Source organism: Cryptomeria japonica, chromosome 2 (genome assembly GCF_030272615.1).
Source record: "Cryptomeria japonica chromosome 2, Sugi_1.0, whole genome shotgun sequence".
In the NCBI taxonomy this organism is placed as follows: domain Eukaryota; kingdom Viridiplantae; phylum Streptophyta; class Pinopsida; order Cupressales; family Cupressaceae; genus Cryptomeria; species Cryptomeria japonica.
In genome coordinates, this window is record NC_081406.1 from 433399863 (window position 1) to 433409568 (window position 9706).

General features: G+C 46.9%; 2 pseudogenes; both read right to left on the reverse strand.

The window, feature by feature from the left end:
• Nucleotides 1–3220: 3220 nt before the first annotated feature.
• On the reverse strand, nt 3221–3339 carry LOC131873789 (5S ribosomal RNA; annotated as a pseudogene).
• Nucleotides 3340–4602: 1263 nt separating this feature from the next.
• Nucleotides 4603–4721, reverse strand: LOC131873795 (5S ribosomal RNA; annotated as a pseudogene).
• Between the last annotated feature and the right edge of the window lie 4985 nt (nt 4722–9706).

A 9706-nucleotide genomic window follows, 5' to 3' on the forward strand; every position in this document is an offset into this window, starting at 1 on the left:
CTTTTTTGTCTCTGTTGTAGGTGGGCTTTACAATTCTAACCTTATTCATTGCTCGTTGACACGCATCTCTCTCCTGAGTCTCCCAAGGTGAGGTTCATGTCGGTGCGCCTCAAGGGGGAACATGCTACACTTTCTCATCCAAGTGCCAAGCAGGGTTACTAACGATGCGACCCTTGGTCGACCTTTCTTTGTCCCAGGGCTGAGTGTGGTTTCTGGTGCACTCTTTTCTTGCCCAGGAGCTGAGTCTGGTTTTTGGTGCACCTCAAAGGGGTGCACTCTTTTTCTCGTTAGGGTGCCGAGTGTGGATGAAATCGATGCAACCCTGGGGCTGCCTTTTTGTACAAGGGCTGAGTGGGGTTTTTCAAGGTCCAAAGAGGGGTTTCTTGTCTGGGTGCCAAGTTGGGCAACCCTTGGGCCACATTTTTCGTCCAAGTGTTGACCGGGGTTTTTCAAGATTCGGATTCCCTAGATCCGAACTGGGCTTTTTGGTGTGGGTGACTTCTTTTCTTTCCAAGTGCTGAGTGGGGGTTTTTTGGGTTGGGGTTGCCTCGATCAGAAGTGGAAGTGGGGTTTTTGGCATGACCCCCGACCCACCTTTTTGTCCGAGCATGTTTAGTGAGGTTTTTTAGCATTGCGGCTCCCCAGGTCCGAAGTGGGGATTTTTGGGTAGGGGTTTCGGGTGTGCATTATTTTTTTGCCTAAGCATCCAGTGGGGTTTCCTAGCGCGACCCTCAGGTCACCTTTTGGCCCAAGAATTTGGTGGGGTTTTCTATGTTGGATCTTCCCAGGTCCGAAGTGGGGTTTCTGGTGTGCCCCTTGGAGCACCTTTTTATGTCCTAGTGTTGAGTGGAGGCCTTCTGGGTCGGGGCTTCCTAGCCACGAAGTGGGGTTGCTGGTATGCTTCTAAGAGAGTTTACTAGAGTGCCCCCTCTTTTTTTGTCCAAGCACCAAGTGGGGATTATGGCATGACCATTAGGTCACCTTTTTTCATCTAAGTATTTGGTAGGGTTTCTTTCATTGGGTCTTTCTAGGCCCGGGTGTTGGGTGTGCACCCACCTTGGCTCCTTGGCACCCACTCTGGCACACACCTTCACTGGGGTGCGCTCTAAGGTGTGCAACATTGGTGTGCACCAAGGTGCACTCCAAAGTGTTCTCCAAGGTGCGCACCTTTGGTGTGCTCCAAAGTGCACTCCAAGGTACACTCCAAGGTGTGCACCAAAGTGTGCTCCAAGGTGCCAACCATGGCAATGCACACGAAGTCGGAAGTTGGGTTAATTACCTAATTTGTTGCTTGAACTATGCCCAGTTTGCCTCGGTGTGCACTTTGGTTTACTCCAAGGTGCGCACCTCTGGTGCGCTCCAAAGTGCGCACCTCGACACCCATCTTGGTGTGCACCAAAGGCATACTCCAAGGTACCCAGCATGGTGCACTATGAGGTGTGCAACATTAGTGCGCACCAAGGTGCACTCCAAAGAGAACTCCAAGGTGTGCTCCAAAGTGCACTCCAAGCTATGCACCATGGCGTAAACCTCTGGTGCACTCAATGCACACGAAGTCACAAGTTGGGTTAATTGCCTGATTCATTGCTTGAACGATGCTCAATTTACCTCGGGTGCACTCAATGCACACAAACTCAAAAGTTGAGTTAATTACCCGATTCACTACTTGAACTACACCTGGTTTGCCCAGGGTGCACACCTCATGTGCACCTTTTTTGGGGTGGGCACCTTGGTGCACACAACTTGGTACCCATCTTGGTCGGGGTGGGCACCTCAGTGCGCACACCTTGACACCCACCTTGTTTGGGGTGCACATCAGGGTGGGCACCCTACTGCACACAACTTGGCACCTACCTCGGCCAGGGTGCACTCCAAAGTGCACACCAAGGCATGCACCTTTAGTGTGCTCAATGCACACAAAGTCAGAAGTTGGGTTAATTTTCTGATTTGCAGCTTGAAATATGCCCAAATTTCCTCGAGTGTGCACCTTGCGTGCACCCTTGCCAGGGTGGGCACCTTGGTGCGCACACCTTGGCACCCACCTTGGTCGGGGTGTGCACAAGGGTGGGCACCCTGGTGCGTACACCTTGACACCCACCTTGTCTGAGGTGCGCACTAGGGTGGGAACCATGGTGCGCATACCCCACCCATGTCAGTACCCACTCTGGCTAGGGTGCGCACCAGGGTGGGCACCTTGCCCAAGTGCGTGCATGAGGGAGCACACCTTGCCAAGGTGCATGAACCTTGCACGCGTATCAGGCATACACCCGACCTCACCCAAGTGCATGTAGTTGGCATGGGTGTCAGGTGCGCACCCGATCTAGCCTTGGTGCGCTCCAGGTGCACCTCAATGCATCGCGCAGAGTACAGTGCCCCGGCTCCATGCACCTAACCCGAATCTCGAGTGTGCACCCAGCCTTGCCCAGGCACGCGCACCTATCTTGGGCATTTGGTGCGCACCCAACCCCACCTAGGTATGCGCACCTGGGCCGAGTGTTGGGTGAGCACCCAACCCGGCCTGGGTGCATGTACCTGAGCTTGGGCATTGGGTGTGCACCTGACTTGGCATGGGTTCGTGCCCACCCTGGCAAACTACGCACTAGTCGGGTGTGCCCCAGGTGCACTTTGATGCAACGCCCTAGTGCATAATTACCTAGCTGCACTGTGATGTGTGCACAACACCTCAGATGCACTCGGGTGCACGCACATGTGGGCTTGGAGCACCTTGGTCCATATTCAAGGTGCCTCAGGTGCACACTTGATGTTGCCCAGGTGCACCCGAATACATGGTGTTGGTGTACCTTGCCATGCAGCCTCATGCCTACATCTTGTGCCATGGTGTGCCCCAGAGAACGCTCAGGGCACCCCTAATGAAAATGCCAACAGGTGAAACCTTAGAGTAGAAAATATCGGGAAGCTCACCCACCTTGGCCAACGTGCACGCCTCAACTGAGCGCGCACTAGCCGAGGTGCGCACTGATTTCACCTAGGTGCACGCGCAGTACCTTAGGCATATTAGGGTGCACACATTGTAGCCTGGTTGCACCCTAGTGTGTGCTCGAGCGCCTTAGGTGTGCACTTGATGTCGCCCTAGTGCACCCGGGCGCATGACGTTGGCACGCGTTAGTGTGCGCACCATACCTTGATCTTCCCCCGACGAGAATGTAAACAGGCAAAAGGTTAAATCAATAGCATTGCGATGCTCGAAGAAAACTAAAAAAGGGTGCAACATCAGGACTTCCCATGAGGTCACCCATCCTAGTACTACTTTGGCAAAAGCGCACTTAACTACGGAGTTCTAATGGGATCCAATGCACTAACGCTGGTATGATCGCACCTGTTATGAGATTGTTGCAATATGTACTTAGCAAACCATGACCCACATGTGAATCCACCCTCGCCACCCAGCCCATGGTGCACACCCACCCCTGCAAAGGTGTGCACCCTCTTTGGCCAAGCGTGCCCTATTTGCCAAGGGTGAACCCTACCCGGGTGCTCACACCTTGCGTGGGTGTCCGATGTGCACCTGGCCTGACCTACATGCATGCACCTAGCTTGGGTGTTGTGTGTGCACTCAACTTGGCCAGGGTGCACACCCTCCCTGGCTAAGTGCGCACTACCCATGGTACGCCTTGGGTGCACCTCTATGCACGCAATCGCCTATCTAGACCATGGTGCCCGCACACCACCTCAGGTGCACTGATGTGTGCTCACATGTGGACTGAGTGCACCTTGGTGCATGTTTGGGGCACCTCGGGTGCATGCTTGATGTTGCCCCGATGCACCAAGGCGCTCGGTTTGCCCCGAGTGCACACCTCGCACGCACCTTGGCCAGGGTAGGCACCTCGGCACCCACCCACGAACCCACCTTGGGTCGAGTGTCAGGTACGCACCTGAACCAGCCTACGTGCATGCACCAAGATGCAAGCATTGGGTGTGCACCCACGCTAGCGAAGTGAGAACTAGTCGGGTGCGCCGCAAGTGCACCTCAATGCATCGCCCCATCGCACAGGAACTCAACTGCATCATGGTGTGTGCAAAAAACCACGACTACACTTAGTTGTGTGCACACGTGGGCCTAGATCACCTTGGTCCATGTTTGAGGTGCCTCGTGTGCACACTTGATGTTGTCCTGGTGCACCCGAATATGCGGTATTGGTGCACCTTGTCCTGCGGCCTCATGCACGCATCATGTGCCATGGTGTGCCTTGATGCATGCTTGGGGCACCCTCAATGAGAATGCCAATAGGTAAAATCTTAGAGTAGAAAATATCAGGATGCCCACCCACCTTGGCCAATGTGCACACCTCGACCGAGCACGCACTGGTTGAGGTGCACATTGGTTTCACCTAGGTGCGCGAGCAATACCTCGAGTGCACTAGGGTGCATGCACAATGCCTCGGTTGCATCCTGGTGTATTCTCAAGGCGCCTCAAGTGCACGCTTGATATCACCCCGGTGCACCTAGGTGTGCGGTGTTGGCACGTGTTAGTGCGCACACTGCACCCCGGTCTGCCCCTGACGAGAACACAAATAGGCAAAAGGTTAATTTAAATAGCATTGTGATGCTCATCAAAAACTAATGCTCATCAAAAACTAAGAAAGGGTGCAACACCGACACATCCCAAAAGGTCACCCATCCTAGTACTAGTCTAACCCAAGTGCGGTTAGCTGCAGAGTTCTGATGGGATCTAGTGCACTAACATTGGTATGATCACACTCGTTATGAGCTTGTTGCAATGTGTACTTAGCAAACCACGACCCATGTGTGAATCCACCCTAGCCACAAAATCCATGGTGCACACCCACCCCCGCCAAGGTGCACACCCTCCCAAGCCAAGTGTGCCCCATTTTCCAAGGGTGAACCTTCCCTGGGTGCACGCGCTTGGCCTGAGCGTCATGTGTGCACCCTCCCTGACCAAGTGCGCACTACCCAGGGTTCACCCTGGGTGCACCTTGATGCGCACAGTGCCCCATCTGCACCGCAGTGCCCGCACACCACCTCGGGTGCACCAGCGTGCGCTCACATGTGGGCCGAGTGAACTCTGGTGCATGTTCAGGGCGCTTCAGGTGCACGCTTGATGTTGCCCCGGTGTACGAAGGTGCTCGGTTTGCCCCACATGTGCATGTCATGTGCACCTTAGCTAGGGTGGGCACCTTAGCACCCACCCTCGCACCCACCTTGGGTTAGGCATCAGGTGCACACTTGACCTGGCCTACGTGCATGCATCAGGGCCTGGGTGTCAGTTGCGCACCTGACCTGGCCTGGGTGCGTGCCCACCCTGGCAAAGTATGCACTGGTTGGGTGCACATCGATGCATCACCTCGACCACACCATGGTACATGCACAACGCCTCAGACACACCAAGGTGGGCATACACGTGGGCTTGGAACACCCTAGTACACATTCGAGGTGCCTCAGGTGCACGCTCGATGTTGCCTTGTTGCACCCAGATTCATGATGTCGGTGCACCTTGGCGCGCGGCCTCATGTGCGCACCATGCACCAAAGTGTGCCCCATGTTAGGATTCCCAAAGATACTAAGAAGGGGGGTGAATCAGTATCTAACCGGTTTGTGAATTTACTTGATTTAAAACATGTAAAGCATATCAATACTGTGTACCGGTAAACCAAAAATAATGCAGTAAACAAGAATAACAACAACCACATGAAAAGCACACCATAACATAGTAGTTTAATGAGGAAACTCCGTGTGGGAAAAACCTCGATGGGATTTGTGACCCACAATATTCACTTACAGGCCAATGAGGGAATATTACTGTTTTACAAGAGGGGCCTGCACATGCAGGAAGGCCAAGTGCCTAGAGCTCACTGCTCAATTACAAAGGAAGTCACACTGACTTATAAAAATGGATTATACAAATCCAATGTCTTGTACTGCTTCAAATTAGCATCTGCTATGCCAAATCCAGTACCGGTTTTAGCTCTGCTTCATACATAAACCCTTAACCTATAATTCGCATATTAGGTCTGCATAATTTCACCTACCACATTATTTTTAAATGTTCTACAATGATCTCATACATATATGAGTCATATTACAACTCGCCATGTTGACTTACAATGATTTTACAATTAATTACAAAATATATTATCAACAAAATTCCTATCGGCCAGAGTGTTGGTATCCATCCTTTCACTGTCAGTGTTCTGTGTGTCGGTGTAGAGTTTGTCGTTGTCGGTGCCGGTATATTTGTCTTGTCGGTATCATATGATTGCAAGGTTGTCATCAATGACAAAACCTTCAATCACCTACAATTTCTCATTAGATTGTGCATTTGCCAACAATCTCCCCCTTTGGCATTAATGACAACACTCATGAGAAAATCAAAAAGTGTTCAAAAATGATATCCAAAAATAGTCTGCCAAAAATGTCTTACCAAAACTGTATGCTCAAAACTGTGTTCTCCCCCTTAGCAGATGAACCATTTTTCTCATTCCTCTACTCCCCCTTTGACATCAATGACAAAGGTTGTCATTCACTATCAGTAAATTCATGCCTGGATTCTTGTAACTGGTGGGTTACAATCTGGAAAATGTCTGTCAAAACTAGATTTATTCCATTGTTGAATGTTTTGCAGTCTTTTTTGGTTTCTTGAGTCCTCTACACTGTACCGGTGAGTATGTGCATTTTCTCTTCTGGTATCTTTAGTTTGGGAACCAGAGCCTCAAATATTTCTTTTCTCAAAGAAATAAGATACTCTAGTCTTGAACCAAGTCTGCATTTTAAGTCCTTTGCTTTGTCCTTTATTCTTTGTTTTTCATTTTCCAGTTTCTTGATTTTCTCTTCCTCCTCTGTAATTTTCTTCTCTAATTCCAAAAATGAGTCTGATGTTCCAATCAGATTATCAGCAATATTATTAATCTTATCCTGTGCTTTTCTGATTTCTTTGTCAAGATCCTCTATTAATACATCCATTTTGCAAGTGTCCCTGTACAATTTCTTGAAGTCAAAAATGATTTCACTGAGTTCCGGTAAAAGAGTATCCATTTCCTCTTTGTTCTTATTCACAATTTCCATAAAGAATTTTTCTTTCTCGTTTATCATTCTTTCCTTAAATGTATCCTCATTTATTTTGTCCAGTGTTATTAGGTTGTCGGTTATATACTTAGACAATGTGTCTAATTGGCTCAAAGAAACTTTATTCTCAACACTGCACTTTGGTGCTATCATCTTCAAAATTGGTAAAGTGTCATCTATATCCTTATAGGCTTGTGCAATGCACTCTGTTATTTTCTTTATTGAATCTAATAAGACCTCAGTTACATTAGTAGGTCTGAATTCTGTCTCGACTGTACCGGATGTTTGTCCAACAATTTTTACAATCTGTAATCCGTCGGTTGTAGTTATAGCTTTGCTTTCCTCTTTCTCTGGAGGATCTGTTTGAGTTTGCATTTCTACAAACAAAATTTTAGGCTTTTCATTTTGGGTCGGTGACACTGTCTCTGTCTGTACCTGTGAAGGACCTTGTTGCTCTACCTGTTTCTCTGTGTTGTCCACTGCCAGTTTTTTCCTTTGTGCTGCTTGTTGCCGGTGACTCAATTGGTTTTTCAATTTCAATAGTTGCCAGTGGCTCAATGGATGCATGAGTATGCACATCTGTGGTTTTTGCCTTTCCAGTGTCTGAGGGTTCACTTGATCCTTCAGTTTGTTTTAGTTCCCCAATTTCAATGTTTTCTACTGCAATATTTCCTGTCGATGGCTCTATTGCAACATTTGATTTCTCAGTTGATTCCTTATCCACCACAATATTGACTTGTTGAGTGTCAATTTTCATTATATATAACACCTCAAAATCAGGATTTGTATCCTCATGTGGTGTGTCCATACTCTCAGTTGCCGATTGATTGTCAATAGTGTCTACCAGTGGAGTATCTAGAGGCGGTGGGGCTAAGTTGTCTATTATCTTTATATTGGGAGGTCCACCTACCTTACCTTTTCCTTTGTCCCTGCCCTTTTGATATACCTTGAAGGTTTTAGGTTTTTGATACTCTTCCTATTTCTCTTTTTCTACTAGGAATATGTCCCATGCATCTGATGTTTCCTCTGTTACCTGATTCACTCTTCCTGCCATCAGTGCTACATGTCGGTGAGCAGCTGAGAATACTAACCAGTTAGCCTCAGAGATTAATTGATCTATCTCATCAAGTGAGTTAACAGGGTGCACTACAAGTAGTTTTTCAATCTTTATTTTCTTATCTAGCTCAATAATAGCTACTCTTCTAGCTTCTAGTCTATTATAGATCTGTTGGTATTTCATCAACAACTTGCATCAAAAATTTCTTGAAAATATCTAAGTGTAAGATTACATTGTTATCTACTTTCTCTTTGTCATCAGTGGATAGTGTGTCATATAATTTGTTGATGTTGTTAAACTTTCCATCCTCTATAATTTCACTGAGAAGTTTATCAATGGGAGCAATAGTTTTTTGTGTCTTCTTCTTAGGAGTCATCTTCTTTTTCTTTGGAGTTAATTTCTTTGTTGGGGGCATCACTGCCTGTTGCTTCTGTCTTGTCCTCTTTGGTGTAGGAGAAGGTGTCAATGAAGGTTTTCTTTTCCTTTCAACTCTCTTAAATACATTAGGTATGTCACTTTCTGAAGAAGTTCCAACCGGTGAAAGGTGAGTTTCCGATTGAAGTGCTTCCAACTCACTTTCAATTATACTAGTTTGTTTTAGCACATCTTCTTTAATAGCTTTTGTCTGTCAGGTTCCTTTTCTAATAGTTGCCTCAACCTTCTTAACTCTTTTCCTTGATTGAATTTTGCTTTCTATAGTTTCAACACTACCAAATACTTTTTCTTTCAGTTCCTTAGGAGCTTCCAGGAGGACTTTTGCATAAGTTTCTATTATGTTGTCATCGGTCTCACACCCCATTTCAGTAACCCAGATGGTTCTAGGAATAACTGCCTCCATCCAAATTTCATCTTTCTTTATCACAAAATAGATTTCCTTTTGGTACTTATCCAGAATAGCTTGTGATAGCCTTACTCTTGTTTTCATTCGAGCCTTTAGTGCTTAAAAGTGCTCATTTATGGTTTTCTCCCTGTTCTCTCCCATATTGTTCAGCAATTCTGATAGTTGTTTTCCTACCGGTATATCAAATCCAAAATCTTTGGCACCAATACCAGGTACTTGTTTGGTTATGTATAGCATCAGACAAACAAGTAGATTTCCAAATCTGAATATTCCTTTCTTGTCCCTTTTTATCTTTCCTAGATTGTCTATTAGCTCATCTTTAAGCCATTCACATATGTCTATCCTTGCATTATCATTTACCATATCATAGGCACTCTTAATACATAGGCTAGAAACTGAGTTTAACCTATTTGCATGTGTAGCCTTGTAACCTAAGATCATACTAATAAATCTGATATTTGTATCCTTTACATCATTTACCCTTAGTGATCTTTTATCAAATGTTGCACCGGTTAGGTTTGTCACTAAGTCATTTGAGACCTTCTTAGTTTTGTCAGGTCTGTTGCTAGTGGAGGGTAACCCTGTTAGTGCCCTTATCACTTCTTTTGTGATCTTGTGAATAGAGTATAACCAGGAAAATTCACCATGTACTCTACTTAACACAATCCTCATGATATCCTTGGGGAAATCCAGGATACTAAGTATTTCAGTGAAACCTAGGGTTTCTACTATCTTGTGTTCAGGTTTGACATTTTTGGATTCATCAC